Below are 16508 nucleotides of genomic sequence, written 5' to 3'. Positions count from 1 at the left end.
ATTTTGCCTTACATGCAAATGAGTTTCTATGGGCATCTCTACCAGTGCTGTTAATCTGATTGTGTTTTGTGATGCTGTGAAAGTGGGTGTCATTTAGAAAAAGCAAGAGTCAACTTGCCAACAGAAACCCTGGAATTAATAATAATAATAATAATAATAATAAATAATAATAATAATAATAATAATAATAATAATAATAATAATAATTTGTTATTTATACCCCATCCATCTGGCTGGGTTTGGCAGCTTCCAACAAAATTTTGAAAATACAATAAAACATCAGACATTAAAAACTTCCCTAAACAGGGCTGCCTTCAGATGTCTTCTAAAAGTCAGATAGTTGTTTATTTCCTTGACATCTGATGGGAGGGCATTCCACAGGGCGGGCGCCATTATCAAGAAGGCCCTCTGCCTGGTTCCTTGTAACTCTTCTTGTAGTGAGGGAACCGCCAGAAGGCCCTCGGAGCTAGACCTCAGTGTCCAGGCTGAAAGACATGATCCACACAAACTGATGTGGAATTATGGAGAACTAGAATTAAGATTTGAAAAATACGAAGCTGAGAGAACCAAAACTGACAGGTCCATCCATTCCTAGTCCTGTGTGACATCACATAAAGGGCAGGTAAAGACATGGCTGTAGAAAGATAGGTTGAACTGCCTCTTCCTTCCTCAACTGGTTAAGGTGATGAACTCTGTGCAAGCTGAAATCAGTAGTGTGATTTTTTTAATATTTGCAATGAAGAACTGGTCTTAACACTTTTATTGCAGGGCTCTGAATATCAGTGCTACATAGTTTTAGCAGTGCCAGTTTCTTAACTTCCATGGATTCCATTCCTTGTTCAAAACAGGATCTAGCAAGATAACCCATGTGGGCAATGTAAATATTTTGCAAAGTTTATTGCACTGTGTAACAGGGGCAGTTGACTCAAAGTTACATCACATCCTTAGTGCTGGTTTAAAAGCCTATTGTCTTACAGGCTTAAACCTCTCAATAGATGAATAGATAGAGGTGTGCCTCAGATTTGCATTGAAATGTGAATTCTTACAGAGACTTTTCTGCTGTTTGTTAACATAAGCAAGTAAGACAACAGAAATACATTAAAAGAGTTTTCGAATGGAAAGACAATGTTTTTGGAACTCCAGAACCTATACCAGGAAAAGCTCTCCACAATTAGCATTTGTGAGAAGGGGTGATGAAGGAAAATGTTTATGTTCCTTCAAATAAGTATCTGTTTTCATTCAGCAATCCATAGCTTTTTCACAGCGACTCATGAATGTCAACAAATTCAGAGAACATGGAGCTCATGCAAAACGAACAGAGAATTCCTGACAGGAACAGGCCAAAGGGCAGATTTTACAGGAGGGAATTGCAATGGCCGTATTAACAGTAATGGTGGTTTAACAGCTTGAGATGTCTTAGGTAACTCAGAAAATGGCTGTAACCCAACAACTTCTGGCTGACCTGGTATAGCCCATTCACTAACAGCAGCCATAAAGAATGTTAGACTTTCTTTTCAGATTCTAATTTCAGTTGTGCACATGGAACCCTATTCCACTAAAGTCAGCAAAGAATCCCCAGAGCTACACAACAATAAAATGAAATGGAATTAGGCATATCTCTGGTTTGGCATCTTCTGTCTGCTTGAATTGCCAAATAGTTTGTAAGTAGAACTACTGCCAAGGAAAACATGGACACGCGCATCAACAGTAAATGAAATCTAAGCATCATCCATCATTCTGCAAGCCAAATCCTAGTGGCTCTCAAAAGTGAACAGATCTGTTGTTTCCACTGGATATGATAAAGCATAGATGCTGCCTTTCTGAGCATCATGACCAATGTCTGAATCTGAGAGTGATGTCTGGGGAATGAAAACACTAACTATAAATGCCTTTATTTTTGTTTGAAGGAGATTGGAGGGAAGCAACTGTGCTTGTGGGGCAAGGTTTACGTTCTTTGAATAGTTGAAACAATACCAACAAACGAGAAAATGGTATCTACAGGGATATGGTTCTGAGCAGGATTGCCAAGAATGATCCCAATACTCAAATGCAGACACATAGACAGTGCACAATTTTTCAAAGAATCATGTTCCTCGAGACCATGAGCTGTAAGAATCACCTGCATCCTTTTTGTTTGAATCAGTTAACAGGAAACCACTTCTGCATAGTCACTCAGTAAGCTGGTCATCTGAACTGTCTTGCCAAGTGATGTGGAGAATATTCCCTTGTTCTCTGTGGCAGGATTTTTCCTTACTATATAGGTAAACAACTTACCAAACCTCTTGGCCAGCAGTTATGTTGGTAGAGCATTCCTGGCTGATACATTTCCAATGCTACTTATAGAACTTTTTTAAAAAAACCAAAAAACACAATTTCCCGCCAAGTTGGACATTAAGAAAACTATACATTTTGAATCTGATCCTTCCATAATGAAGTCAGTTTCTACTAAGTCCCACTGAATTCATTCAGGCCTGCTCTCACGGAAAAATGCATAGAATTTCAGATTTAGGTTGCAAACGTACATCCATTTATTTGGGAGTAAACCCTATGGAACTCAAAAGGACTTATTTCTGAGTAAGCGTGTATAGGAGTGCCCTGCCACACTATAACTCCTCTAGCCATTTGTTTGAAAGGAGGCATGGTTGAAGCCTTCAGGACTCCCAAGTGGACACATATAGGATCAAGCTGCTGAAAAATACCATTAGAGGTTAAAAGAATGTGAGGTAGACCTTTCTTCACTTAATTTGATAGTGTTTTGTTCTTCCCCTGTAATGTCTAGGGTCCAGGACCTCCTTCAACAAGTTTGTTAGATTTGGCATTATGGTTTTGTCCTTGTTTTCCCAAAGTTGTGCAGTGCAGATCTTCGCAGGGCTGAAGAGAAAATAAGGAAGATTTAATGTGGTGACATGTTGGGTTAGGACCTGGGACATCAGGTTTCAAATCCCTGCTCAGCCATGAAACGCACTAGGTGACCTTGGGTAAGTCACAAGCTTTACTTACCTCACAGAGTTGCTGCGAGAGGAAAATGGGGAGGAAGAGAACCACACACACCGCCTTGAGCTCCTTGAAGGAAAGGTGAGATATAAATGCAATAAAGAGATACTAAATGAAACCATACAGTAATTTAACAATTAAATCTACTTTCTAGCCCAAATGTAGGCCTCACACTTCAGTTACCAGCTATGAGAAGATGCTCAACCCAAATGTGGGTGTCATTTGTGAAAATGGTCTCTGTCAACCCGTTATTTCACTCCTTTTTGTTATTAAAACAAAAACAAACAAACAAAGAACAGGGTGGTGGTTTCACAGTGCTCCTAATATTTACAATACAGACGCAATTGTCTTTATTAGCTATTGAGTTTTCCTTAACAAATTAACATCTGAAAGACAGCATAATTCCCTTCAGAGGGTCTGTTGTGGGGAAAACAACCCCCTACAAACGGCCGAATTCCTCACGCTCACTGCAGTCATAATCGTTTGATGTAAGGTACAGATTGCCTTTGTGTTTCCCTAAATGGAATTAATGTCTGGAGGATTCAGTAGTGCCTCATTAACAGGCAAAATGACTGAGCGCAAATGACTTCCAGCTAATGACTTTGGTAATATTAACAGTGTGCCAGGGAAATATATACCCTAAATGGCTGAGCTATTCCTTTTGGCTTCAGCTTCATATCTGAAAGGCTAATACTGTGTGAGCGAGCATAATTGCAGAGCATTTTCTTATTATCTCTGCCTAAATCTCTGTGTGGGCTAAACAGAGAGGCAAAATTCTAATGCTATTTCCTGTCCCTGGAGAAAGAAGCTGTAAATATACCGTGGAGACTTTTTTTTTTTTTTACAAAGGAGACATTATATGTTTAAGTATGGTAACTGGCCTGCGGCATGAAGCTACCGCTTTCCTATAGAGCAGGGGTGGAGAACATTTTTGTCAGGGGCCACATTCCCTCAGAAGTCATCTATCAGGGGCCACATGCCAACAGGCAATGGTGAGTAGAGCCAAATATTTGTTTCTTTGTTTCATAAGATTTATCTGTCACTTGTTTGCAGCATACAAAGATGTTCTCAATTAATTAGTCTGATTAAAGACCACCCTTCTTCAATTTTCATCATGGGAATCACAGATTCACAGTTCAATACAGGTCTACTCAGAAGTAACTCCCACTGGGTTTGATGGTGTTACTCTCAAATAAGTAGGCAGAGGAGTTTAATTTTATTTTTTAGTCCAACAGACCAATACAGATGCTGGTCAGGAAAGCAAGTGAAAGTAATTCCTCTCTGACTTCATCTGAAGAAGTGTGCATGCACACGAAAGCTCATACCAAGAACTAACTTAGTTGGTCTTTAAGGTGCTACTGGAAGGATTTTTTTTATTTTGTTTTGACTTCATTGTGTTAGATAAATACACATGGCGGTATCTTACTAAGTTGTTTTCAGACAGGTGGGCGTGGATGGGTGAACTTCTTTTCCCCAAGTCATACAACCAGAGAAAAAGTTTTTAAAACTTATTTATTCTTATCAACTATTTTTTTAGTAAAGTGGCTTCCCTGCAGATAAGCCAGAAACTCAAACGCAAACCTGACATGGTCCATAAAGACATTATTCTAAATATAAATTAATGTCGTGGTTTTGTCAATTAAGAGGAAAACAAGGCCTCGAAATGTTTTCATTCTTCATAACTTCCTAAATTCTGCACCCCAACAATGTACATTTTAAATAGAAATCACAGAGGGGTCAGTGTCTACGCACTTCTTAATCCCCAGAAATTTAAAGACTACCCTTGCCCCCATCTTTCTGAAATTCAGTAGGCACCATCCCTATAGAAGTGGCAACGATGCCTGCAAATTTTATCTAATTATGCCAAAATGGTTATACACCCCCTCCACCCCTGGCCATTTCTCCATGTAAGTCAATGGGGAAATTTTGGAAACCTCTGATTTTCCAAAGCAAGGTTCTGATTCAGCCCTGAGGCAAAACAAGTTGTGCCTGAAACATTCTGTCAGACTGATCTGCTTTCCAAAATGGGGTCTCAAACTGAATCATCTTTGGTGCACCCCCATTTTGGAGAGGAAAGGACAGGAAAGTCTATGGGTAAATGTATGTTGCAGTACAAACTGAAGGGCGACAGGATAGGAATTTGAACTTCTGCTTACAATCCCTGCTCAAGCAGTTTGTCCTAAGTTTCCTCAGGTTAAAAAAGAAATGAGGATGTGAAAGGAGATAAGCTAACGGTAAGCAATAAAAGTGCCGGGTCTAGAGAGACAGGTTCTGATCTGCAGGTCATAAGGAGATGCTTTGAAATCCTTAGATCACTGATGAATTCTTTCAGTGCTGCTTGATCAACAAGCATGCTATGAGTGGCCTCAGGCCACAAAACAAAAAGAGCAGTAGCCCTTTTTAACTTGTTAAAATGTGGTTGGCAGGGTTTGCAATGTGGGAAACATTCATTTCGAATACGAATTATGAAAGGAGGAAGTTATAGGGGGGAAAGGGCTAAACACTCCCTCCTCTTGTCTCCTCTTCAAATTGTCCCTCCCAAGAGCTTCAGTATGCTCAGCCACAATATAAAATGGTGCATGTTGCCCTTACCAACATTGTGAGACATCCTAGGAATAGTGCTTACTTGGGCTTGGCTTCCTCTGGAACAGAGAGATCATTAGCCATTTCAGTAATATTTGAGTTTATTTACAAGTTGGGAACAGCCTAGTACTCCCTACCAAGCAGCACATCTGCTGTCCCGGATCAAAACTCCAGAAAGGCATCCAAAATGTTGGCGAAAGGCATATCCCTCTTCCTCTCTTTTCCAATATTACTCAAACTCCTTCCATTCTTTTAGCCCTTTTGCACCAGTTTTCCCCAGTCTGGTTCCCCTCAGATGTCGAAGGACTCCGTATCCCATCAGTCCCAGACAACTGAAAAGGATGGCCTGCCTATGGACTTCTCAGTACATCTAACTGGCCTCAGCTGAAGAAAGGCAGGTGGACTAGATCATGGGTAGGCAAAGTAAGGCCTGGGGGCCAGATCTGGCCCAATCGCCTTCTAAATCTGGTCTGTGGGCGGTCCGGGAATCAGCGTGTTTTTACATGAGTAGAATGTGTGCTTTTATTTAAAAAGCATCTCTGGGTGATTTGTGGGGCATAGGAATTCATTAATTTCCCCCCTGCAAAATATAGTCGAGCCCCCCATAAGGTCTGAGGGACAGTGAACCTGCCCCCTGCTGAAAAAGTTTGCTGACCCCTGGACTAGGATTAACCCTGAGACTAAATATCAAATGGGTAGTTAAGATTACCTCTAACAATTTAATTTATAGCTTTCCCTTTTATCAGCGATAGGAACTCTGTTGATGTAGTTGGACTACAGCTCCCATCATCCTCGACCATTGCACATGCAGATGTGATTTGGAGTCCAACATCATCAGGGGAAGCATAAATTCCCCATTCCTGCCTCAACTCTAAAGGATTTATTTCCTGCTAAGTGGCTCAAAGGAATGGCAAGTAGATGGATTGTGAGATATCAATTGCTTTTATTAAGAATATACCAGTATTTTCTCCAATGAACTTGCTTGGATGTTGAGGTCCTCTTCAGGGTCCTCTACCATGGATAGTGACCAGAAATAGGGTGTCACCACTGAAAAGACCCTATATTTTGAATATTCTCCTAAGAGAGGATCTCCTTTATCATTTTGATGCTAGAAGAGCCCACCACAGCTTTTAAAATGCTGTTTATTCTTGATAACTCTGGTTTATCTGTTTTTTTAACATCTAATTTTGCTATTTTAAAGTTATCATTGTCGATTCTGATTGCACTTGGTTGCTTCAGTGCATTATGAGTGGTTAGCCACACTGGGAAACTTTTGGACTGAAAAGCATAAAAAGAATATATTAAATAAACAAGAAGCAGCAAATTTCTCTCTTGCAAACCACATTTGTGGGGAAACATTGTTAATTTGGGTATTTAAAATTCAGAAGAAACAATGTGATGCCAAATTGGATAAAAAGAAGGATTTAAGAATAATATTCACTTGAAGCTCATTTTGTGGAAGAATTGCAGATCTGAGGCATTAATGTCATTCACAGGGAGATAGATTCACTACAGAATGTGTCAATATCAGTTTCTCTCTAGTTATCATTTTCCCAATCTTAAAAGGCTTCATGCAAATTAAATAGCATTTAAGTGTGAATTTCTCGTAACACACACATTTTTGCATACTCTTTTTTGATATGCACATTTTTGCAAAGCAATTTCCCTATAATGCATTTTTTAAAAGTCATTTCCACAAATATATGCATTTTTCTGCATACTACACTAGCACATGCATTTTCATGCACATTGCTTTGCTGGAGAACTGCATTGCAAAATTCAGAGCGGTGTGAATTTTAAAGGGTGGTTTTGTTTCGGTTCACATCTTGTTTTGAAAATTGCAAATCAGATAAATCTGCCTTTAAATGCTAAATGAATCAGATTTCTTTCTCATCCCTAACTAAAGAAGTTGGTAAGTTACCACCTTCTTTAGTTGCAATAGCGTATCAGAAATCTAACAACATGTCTCTTGCATGTACTCCAGTTGCCAATCTGCCAATGGACTCATACAAGTGGTCCACATTCAAAGTATCTTTTAAGTAGTCATGTTGGCCTGCAGTAATCTTAAACTCAGCTTGCTCAGTTGTAATAAATTTCTAGAAAATGTTAAATAGAGCATCTGGCCACTAGCCTATGCATGCGAATGAATTCCATCTAGGGCTACCAGAACATCCGCTAATCAACATGCCCTTTTCCTAATGGCTTATTTGTACACACAAAAACTGGTCTTAATGTCTAATGGCCCAAGAAACCAGAAGCTTATTAGCAAAATTAACTAGAGTGCAGAGAGTTTGCTATGTTTGCGTGAGAGATAGTGGCTTTGACGTGATCTCAACAGGAGATGTGTTTTGCTGAACTGCAGATCTGCTCTGAGTTCAGCCGGGGGGGGGGGGGAGAACATACAGAATTCCCTGCAATATCCAGATGCTACTTCAGTGATTGAAGTGAGGGAGAATTCATACTGTAGTCCACCATTTGGAAAAGACTGATATCTATCCCAAAACTGGACAAAGAGACTTTTATCTGCATCGACAAAAGACCTCTTTGAAGCTCTGCCATTCAGTCAGGCAGCATTTTGTGTCTGGTCAACTTTCTGTTTGGAACCATGAAGACTGGATAACTACACAGACATATGGGTGGTCTCAGAACATCTGGATGAGAGCCAAACACATGCCCTAACTTAAAAAGTCAGTCACTCCAATTTTGAAGAATAAAATGGGAGTCCAGGATCATCAATGGAAGCCATTGATTAACCCCCAACTTACGAGATGCCACACGTATATATAATAACTTATACAAACATGCAAACAAGTAAAAAGGCAGATCAGCTTTATTTGTTTAAAACATTTCTACACCACTCTTCACCACTGATTCCAGGGTGCTTCACAGCAGTACATGTGCATTTCTAATTAAAAAAATCAACACATTGAAATATGCACAAATTACCTCAAAACAGCAATAAACAGGCCAATTTCTACTAAAAGCTAACCACAAATGCCTGGACAAACAAACAAGACCATAGCAAACAGTGAAAGCTTATTGATGTCTATGCTTGCCTGATTTCAGAAGGAAATTCTATAAATGGCACCACAACAGAAAAGGCCCTCTCCATAGCTGACACACAAAAAATCTCAGCAGACTGTGACAAAACCAAGAGGAATGCACCTAACAATCTCAACATGCAAGAAATTCTAGCTATGTGGGATATGTAAAAGGTAATGGAAAATGACCCCTGGATGGTTGAGTCCAGTCAAAGGCAATTATGGGGTGCAGTGCTCATCTCACTTTCAGGCTGAGGGAGCTGGCATTTGTCCACAGACAGCTTTCTGGGTCATGTGGCCACCATGACTAAACTCCTTCTGGCACAATGAAACACCGTGATGGAAGCCAGAGTGCAGAGAAACACCGTTTACCTTCCCGCTGCAGCTGTACCTATTTATCTACTAGCACTAGTGTGCTTTTGACTAATAATAGTAATTTATTATTTATACCCCGCCCATTGGCTGGGTTTCCCCAGCCACTCTGGGTGGCTTCCAACAGAATATTAACTGCTAGGTTGGCGGAAGCAACACACACATACACATAAACGGCCTCGGTCCTGTATACCTGAAGGAGTGTCTCCACCCCCACCATTCAGCCCGGCCACTGAGGTCCAGTGCCAAGGGCCAAGGGCCATCTGGTGGTTCCCTCCCTGCGAGAAGTGAGGTTACAGGGAACCAGGCAGGTGGCCTTCTCGGTAGAGGCACCCGACATGTGGAATGCCCTCCCAGCATGATAACCCATGTGCTTACTGTACACTGTTGGAAGACTGTGAGATAAGAATCAGAGTTGGAAGGGACAATGAGGGCCATCTAGTCCAGCTGCCTGGAATGCCGGAAGCTTTTCCCCAATGTGGACCTTGAACCTACAACCCTGAGATTAAGGGTCTCATGCTTTACTGACTGAGCCATCTGATTCAACCAATGTTGCATGCAAACGTCTGTATCAGCAACCTCTTTGGAGAACAAGCTTTGAAAAATATTCTACAGATTATTATTTTTACCCCTTCTAATCAGCTAATTACCCCAGAAAGTTTATGCAATTAATCATGTGTCTGCAGAACAGACAAATAAAAGTTTTTATAGGGGGAACTAGCATTTTATTGCCTATTAAGTTGTTTGCCCTTCTCTAGGAGAGCATCCTTTTTATTGAGGTGTGTGCATATCTGTGTGTTTGCACTGAAATCCACTGGCAATTACACAGACATAAATAACGAATTGCATTGTTTAATGTTGTTTAAGAGTTATTAAACAGATCACATGCTCATAAAGGACTCATTTAGATTTCTTAGTAATTAGTATAATGGTTGCACTTTATGGGAACATTCCCACCCCCTCGCCTGCATAAATTTGAGCTTTATTCCTCCCCCCCCGTAATCTTGCTTTTAACCAAAAAGAGAGAGTAAAGAAAAGAGAAGAAACTCAAGAGCAAAACTCTCATTTGGTGCCCTCTATTGATGAAATCAATAGAGCGCAGGTGGCGCTGTGGGTTAAAGCCTCAGCGCCTAGGACTTGCCGATCGAAAGGTCGGCGGTTCGAATCCCTGCGGCGGGGTGCACTCCCGCTGCTCGGTCCCAGCGCCTGCCAACCTAGCAGTTCGAAAGCACCTCCGGGTGCAAGTAGATAAATAGGGACCGCTTACCAGCGGGAAGGTAAACGGCGTTTCCGTGTGCGGCTCTGGCTCGCCAGATGCAGCTTTGTCATGCTGGCCACGTGACCCGGAAGTGTCTCCGGACAGCGCTGGCCCCTGGCCTCTTGAGTGAGATGGGCGCACAACCCCAGAGTCTGTCAAGACTGGCCCGTATGGGCAGGGGTACCTTTACCTTTACCTATTGATCAAATCATGAACAGCACTATCTGTCCCAAACTAAAAGGCATGATTATGTTGTTTTCAGGTACATAACTGCCTTCTTGCATTTTTATCAGGGAAGGAAAAAGCTGATTCAGAGTGAGCGAGTGCCACTAATATAACAGAAAAATGCAAAAACTGAGGTTTGCAGTGTGTAAAGGGTCCTAGCAAGTCTCCAAAATTCATGAAGAAAGCTGTACACTGAGCAAATGTCAACATACATACTGAAATTGGTCTAAATGTTTTAGCTTTGTCCCTGTCCTGCAAGAAACCACAGGCATTATAATTCTTGGGAAGGTGGCATTCTTAAGAAATTATACTCTGCTCCCAAACTTTGTCCTTTTAGCTCCTGAAGAATCATAAGCATTTTGCAGATGTTTAAGGGAAATGTATGTTAGCTTAAAGAATGGAGTCAGCACATGCAGGCTCCCCTCAAAAGTTATCGTCTCTGCCAAACCTGTCTGCATGGAGAAGGAAGGTCTGACCAAGAACTCCTTGCGACCCAGAACCCTGATAAAACAGGGTTTCTGATCATGGGGAAGATCCGAAGTCGGTTCACCTGAATCCAAAAACTACAACTAAGCCAGCCAATCTATTCATTGATGCACACTGCAGCAGATGGGCATTTAAAATGATCTCCCATACAGAGATGCTCATCTCTAATCTGCTAGTCCCAACTGGATTTAGATTCAGAATGTCTATAACCTCCAGACAATGCTTACCTAGTAATGAGTCCCATGGCAAATGAACAGCAACGACAAAGATAAATAAAGTTTCTTGTGAATGAGTTCCCAAAAAACAATCACTTGGCAATCCATTTTAGGGGACCTTATGATACTACGGGACGCAGGTGGCGCTGTGGGTTAAAGCCTCAGCGCCTAGGACTTGCCGATCGAAAGGTCGGCGGTTCGAATCCCTGCGGCGGGGTGCGCTCCTGCTGCTCAGTCCCAGCGCCTGCCAACCTAGCAGTTCGAAAGCACCTCCAGGTGCAAGTAGATAAATAGGGACCGCTTACCAGCGGGAAGGTAAACGGCGTTTCCGTGTGCGGCTCTGGCTCGCCAGAGCAGCGATGTCACGCTGGCCACGTGACCCGGAAGTGTCTCCGGACAGCGCTGGCCCCTGGCCTCTTAAGTGAGATGGGCACACAACCCCAGAGTCTGTCAAGACTGGCCCGTATGGGCAGGGGTACCTTTACCTTTACCTATGATACTACATTTCTAGAAGTGTTTGCTTTCAATTACAAATTTGTAGAGGGAAGTTAACCAGTCCAACATACAGTCCAATTATCCTGCAGAACTTTAGATGCATTTAAGTTTCATTTTACATTAAGCATGCTGAAAGCTATGAACGAGTGTTAAACTGCTATGGATTGCTGTATAGTCACTGAATTAACTTCCTTCCTTCTGTGGAAAGCACATTCACCATACACAACAAACCACTCCCATGAGATCAAATCCATGTGCCCTGACAGCTGCTAGCCATATGTTATGTTAAAACTAGTTTTGTTCTAGGGCAATGCTATTATTCCTTATTCACTAGCGGGGGCTGATGGGAGTTGTAGTCCAATACATCTAGGGGCCGTCCATTTGTCAAGGGATGGGCTAGACCAATATTGCTGTTGCCAACCAGGTCATTCCTTTCAGCCGTTACTTCACTTTGAAAGCTTGATTTTGTGAGAGACCGGTGTTGCTTACAGGAAGGAAAGTGTCAAATGGGAGTGTCAAAGCAAGACAGAACTTGAACCCCTGAGGGAGCCAACAGGTCTGCTGTCACCATGGCAAAGGAAATACCAATTAGATATGAAGAAAGCAACGCTTTGGGGATGAAGCTTGGATCTTTTATTTATGGTGGACATAAATATTGGATTTGTTCACGAATATTGTTGTGGAATATTGAAATTCATGAATATTCCAGAATGGTGGTAGCTAGAGAATACTAGATTTGCATACGCTTTTCCTAGAGGTATAAGATACTAGAACAATTACTAGCAAACCTAAAGGATAACGATTTGGAATCCAGACTAAGTGAATTGTGATTAGATCCCCACAAATTAATGCAACACAAGCAATGATTATCTTCTCCCACTGGATTTGATGGGAATCAAGTTCAACTACTGGGACGCGGGTGGCTACTGGAATGCGGGTGGTGCTGTGCTCTAAACCACTGAGCTTCGTGGGCTTGCTGATCAGAAGGTCGGTGGTTCGAATCCTTGCGACAGGGTGAGCTTCCGTTGCTCAGTCCCTGCTCCTGCCAACCTAGCAGTTCAAAAGCACGCCAAAAAGTGCAAGTAGATAAATAGGTACCACTCCGGTGGGAAGGTAAACGGTGTTTCCGTGCACTGCTCTGGTTTTGCCAGAAGCTGCTTAGTCATGCTGGCCACATGACCTGGAAAAACTGTCTGCAGACAAATGCCGGCTCCCTTGGCCTGTAAAGCGAGATGAGTGCCGCAACCCCAGAGTCGTCTGTGACTGGACTTAACTGTCGGGGTTCTTTACCTTTTTAAGTTCAGCTAACTTAGTCTGGATCCAACCCAATATGTGCAAATTAAGGGTTTGGATTCAGATGTGGTCATGGTAAGAATAGCCCCACTGAAATCAATGGGGAAAGTTAGTCATGACTTAGATCCCACAGCAATGAAGTACAATTAAATAGGGCATTTTGGATGCATGGTGGCATAGACATTGTACTGACAAGATGCCTCACACCTTACAAGCTACTGCAGTTTCACTAGTGCTCACCCCATGCTGCTGAATGTACATGTAAAAAGTGAGGGGGAGAAGAAGTGCATCTTGAAATACGCAGTGGAAAAGCACAAGGAAGCTACTGCTTATTGCAGTTCTCTGGTATGCAGGCATCACAGATATATAACCGTAGAATTGTAGAGTTGAAGGGTCATCTAGTCCCTGCAACACAGGAATCACAACTAAAGAATCCTTGCCAGATGGTCATCCAAATTCTGTTTAAAAACCGCCAGGGATGGAGAGTCCACCACCCTCCGAGGGATTCCGTTCCACTGTCAAACAGCTTTTAGCATAAGAAAGTCATTTAGTCGACATCTGAATCCACTGGTTCAGGTCCTACCATCTAGAGACACAGAAAATAGGCTTGCTCCATCATCTATGTGACAGCCCTTCAAGATTATCTTGCAGATGGCTATCACATCACCTCTCAGTCTTCTCCAAGCTAAACAAACCCAACTCCCTCAACTGTTCCTCATAAGGCTTGGATTCCAGAGCCTTTATATCCATCACTGTATGGAGATAAGCATGTCAAATACTGGATAAACACCACAACAAATACTGCATAAACACCAGTGACACTTGTGTGGAGCCATTCTCTCTTATATGTAAGGACCATTTCATGTGTGCAACTTGACCACTTACTTTTTCCATCCTTCTAGTGGAAAGGGCTTATATGGAGAAACCTTTGCATGCAATGGGCTGTTCCTCTCCAGCAGCTAACAGTCAAGTCGCTGATGGATATACCATTTTCCTGACCATCTGCCTGACCTTCACCTATTAGAAAAAAATATCATAAAATGTTGATTATTTTTCACAAGGACCTTTTGAAAAAATAATTCACAAACTGATGCAGAAATGCGGAGAACTGAACTTAAAAGTGGAAAAATGAGAAATGGAGAGAAAAACAGAAATCAACATATTTGTCTATTCCTAGGGTCACATACCCCAGAGGAAATATCTTGGGGACTCTGTGTGTGTCCCTCCCTCCCTCTGTTTCCTCATGCTTTCTGCTACAAACCTTTCCACGTGGCAATGAGGCGTGGATAGAACTTTTCTCCCTGAAGCCTTATTGACATAGGAGATGGGGGGGACGGGACACACAACTGCAGTGCAAAATAAGGGTTATTCACTCTCCTCCACAGCTGCAATCCCCCCACCCAAACCTGCCCTCACCACATGGCAATTGGGTTTATAGGAGCCTAATAATCCTGCAGAGGAGTAATCAACAGCCACTAAAAACATATGATAGACACTTAAATATTACATTTCACATATAGTCCCACACCCCAGCTGGAAATTTATGGCAAAAAAAAGGGGACTGCACAAAACCAGAATGCTTGCAACCAAACTTTTGATGCTTCTTAAAGAACACATGAAAAGATTGTATCATTTGTGTTAACCATTAATGTAAACCTGCTGCATAAGCATCTCTGGATATGTCATTTGTGACTAATTACCGTTAGCCCCACCCATTTTATGGAGCCAGCTGCGGAGATGTGCTCATATTCTCCAGAAGAAAAGCCAGAACATTTTAATTTTGGCAGATGCTGTACCATCACAAAGGTTCCCCAGGAGGGGAAAATATTTAAAATGGTCCCACAGTTGAGTTCTATGTTCTCTTAAAACTATTATACAGCATTAAACAAAAATAAAAATCTAATAGCAGCTCTTGTTAGAAATCGTTTCATTATGCTGATTATTCTAACCCTTATCTGGAACACGTTTAAAGAAGCTCACTACAAAAATACAGCATCTAACAGTAAATTTAAGTTCTCTTCCTCCTTTCTGAACCATCAACTACCGTCACTGGGCTGATCATTGGAAAACACCTCTTAACAAAAGAAGAACTGAATCTGAAAAGACTTCAAAAGGAGAGAGGTCCTCTGAAAGCTGAAACCTGTGGGAGTCATACAGCTAAGGCAGAGGCTTATAAATACTGCAGGGTGCCCCCTGACATTCCTCTGGGCAATGATTACCTTATAGGGAGAGGGGAGTGTCAAGCCTTGACCAGATGAGGTAACAGGAGACTTTGGAAAATGGCCATGCGGCTGGGAGAACAAAGGAGATAATAAAAAGTTGCCGGAGGAGAAAGGCTGGAAGGAGCTGCTCTCCAGCATTATGAAAATACTCGCTGCCTCATTGTGTCTTTTTTCTATGCTATGCTAAGCACCGCTTGACTGGCTGGCTCCAACAAGTGGTGCCCTCTCTGAGGCTCAATTAAAAGAAGAGGAAAACTTAAAAGAAAAGAGGCTGACTAAAGAAAGCAGTTGAGACGGACTTCAAAGGCTAAAGGAAGCAGTGGGAGGCCATAGGAACCATAAGAGGCTTCTCGATCATCGACTCATCACGCCCGGAAAGGGTTACACAGCGCTGATTTCATCTACGGATCCCTGGTGAGTCGATCCCTATTATATTAATTTTAGAAATATGGGCAATTCCCTGTCATCTCCGCAACAGAAATTTTTTAAAGACTTACAATTTCTCCTCTCCTCCAACAAATTGGAAGTTCCTGAGGGTGATTTGATACAGCTCATTCTAGCCATTGATGAGCATTGTCCTTGGTTTCCAGCAGAGGGCACATGGGAACTAACACAATGGGATAAGATTGGAGCACATTTTCATGGACATTCCAGTTTTGGTGTTTGAATTTTAAATGCTTGGTGTAAAATTCGTTATGCTATGGGCTCTCTATCACCAAAAAATATCTCCATGGCTACATTGCCAAAACAACCTTCAGCTTCATTAATTCAGCATGCTGCTATGCCATGTGTTCCAGCACTTGTTTTGCCAGCAGCCCCAGACCCCAAACCTCCAGATTACAGTGCCTCACCAGAGGACCCAATCCTGCAAAAATACAGTGGTCTGGCTGGAAATGACCCTGCTCTTTCAGCGGCAGAACAAGCTACCCCCTTTCAACGTGCAGTACTTGCCTGTTCCTTATCACAGGATACCATGGTATTCCCTGTTATTGTGCCCCCTGCTGGTGCTCCAGCAGGAACTCAAGCCCAGCACCAACCTTTTGACTTTAAAATCTTGAAAGAGCTTCAATTGTCAGTTAGGACAAATGGACTGTAAGCCCCATTTACACAAGCTCTTTTGGAAGCCACATTAGCCCAGCTATTGGTTCCAGATGACATCAAGCTTTTGGCACGTACAGTTTTACCCCCATCAGCTGGTGTATTGTTTGCCCATGAATGGGAAATTGCCTGTCATGCTTATGCTCCTGCTTTACTGCAACAAGCAAGAGGGAATAATCCTAATCTTACCCTCGCAGATGTGATGGATGCTATGATGGGGCGTGGG

At 42.1% G+C, this 16508-nt stretch overlaps 1 protein-coding gene across 1 annotated transcript in view; it reads left to right on the top strand.

The window, feature by feature from the left end:
- Positions 1-3801: 3801 nt before the first annotated feature.
- AGR3 (anterior gradient 3, protein disulphide isomerase family member) overlaps positions 3802-16508 on the top strand; it is a 39500-nt gene continuing 26793 nt past the window's right edge. Inside the window, exon 1 of the mRNA XM_079947969.1 lies at positions 3802-3986. The gene's annotated coding sequence lies outside the window, so the exon portion shown is untranslated. The remainder of the gene's footprint in view (positions 3987-16508) is intronic.

The sequence above is a fragment of the Podarcis cretensis genome (genome assembly GCF_951804945.1).
Source record: "Podarcis cretensis genome assembly, chromosome: 12".
NCBI lineage: Eukaryota > Metazoa > Chordata > Lepidosauria > Squamata > Lacertidae > Podarcis > Podarcis cretensis.
This window is presented reverse-complemented; position numbering and strand designations above follow the sequence as displayed.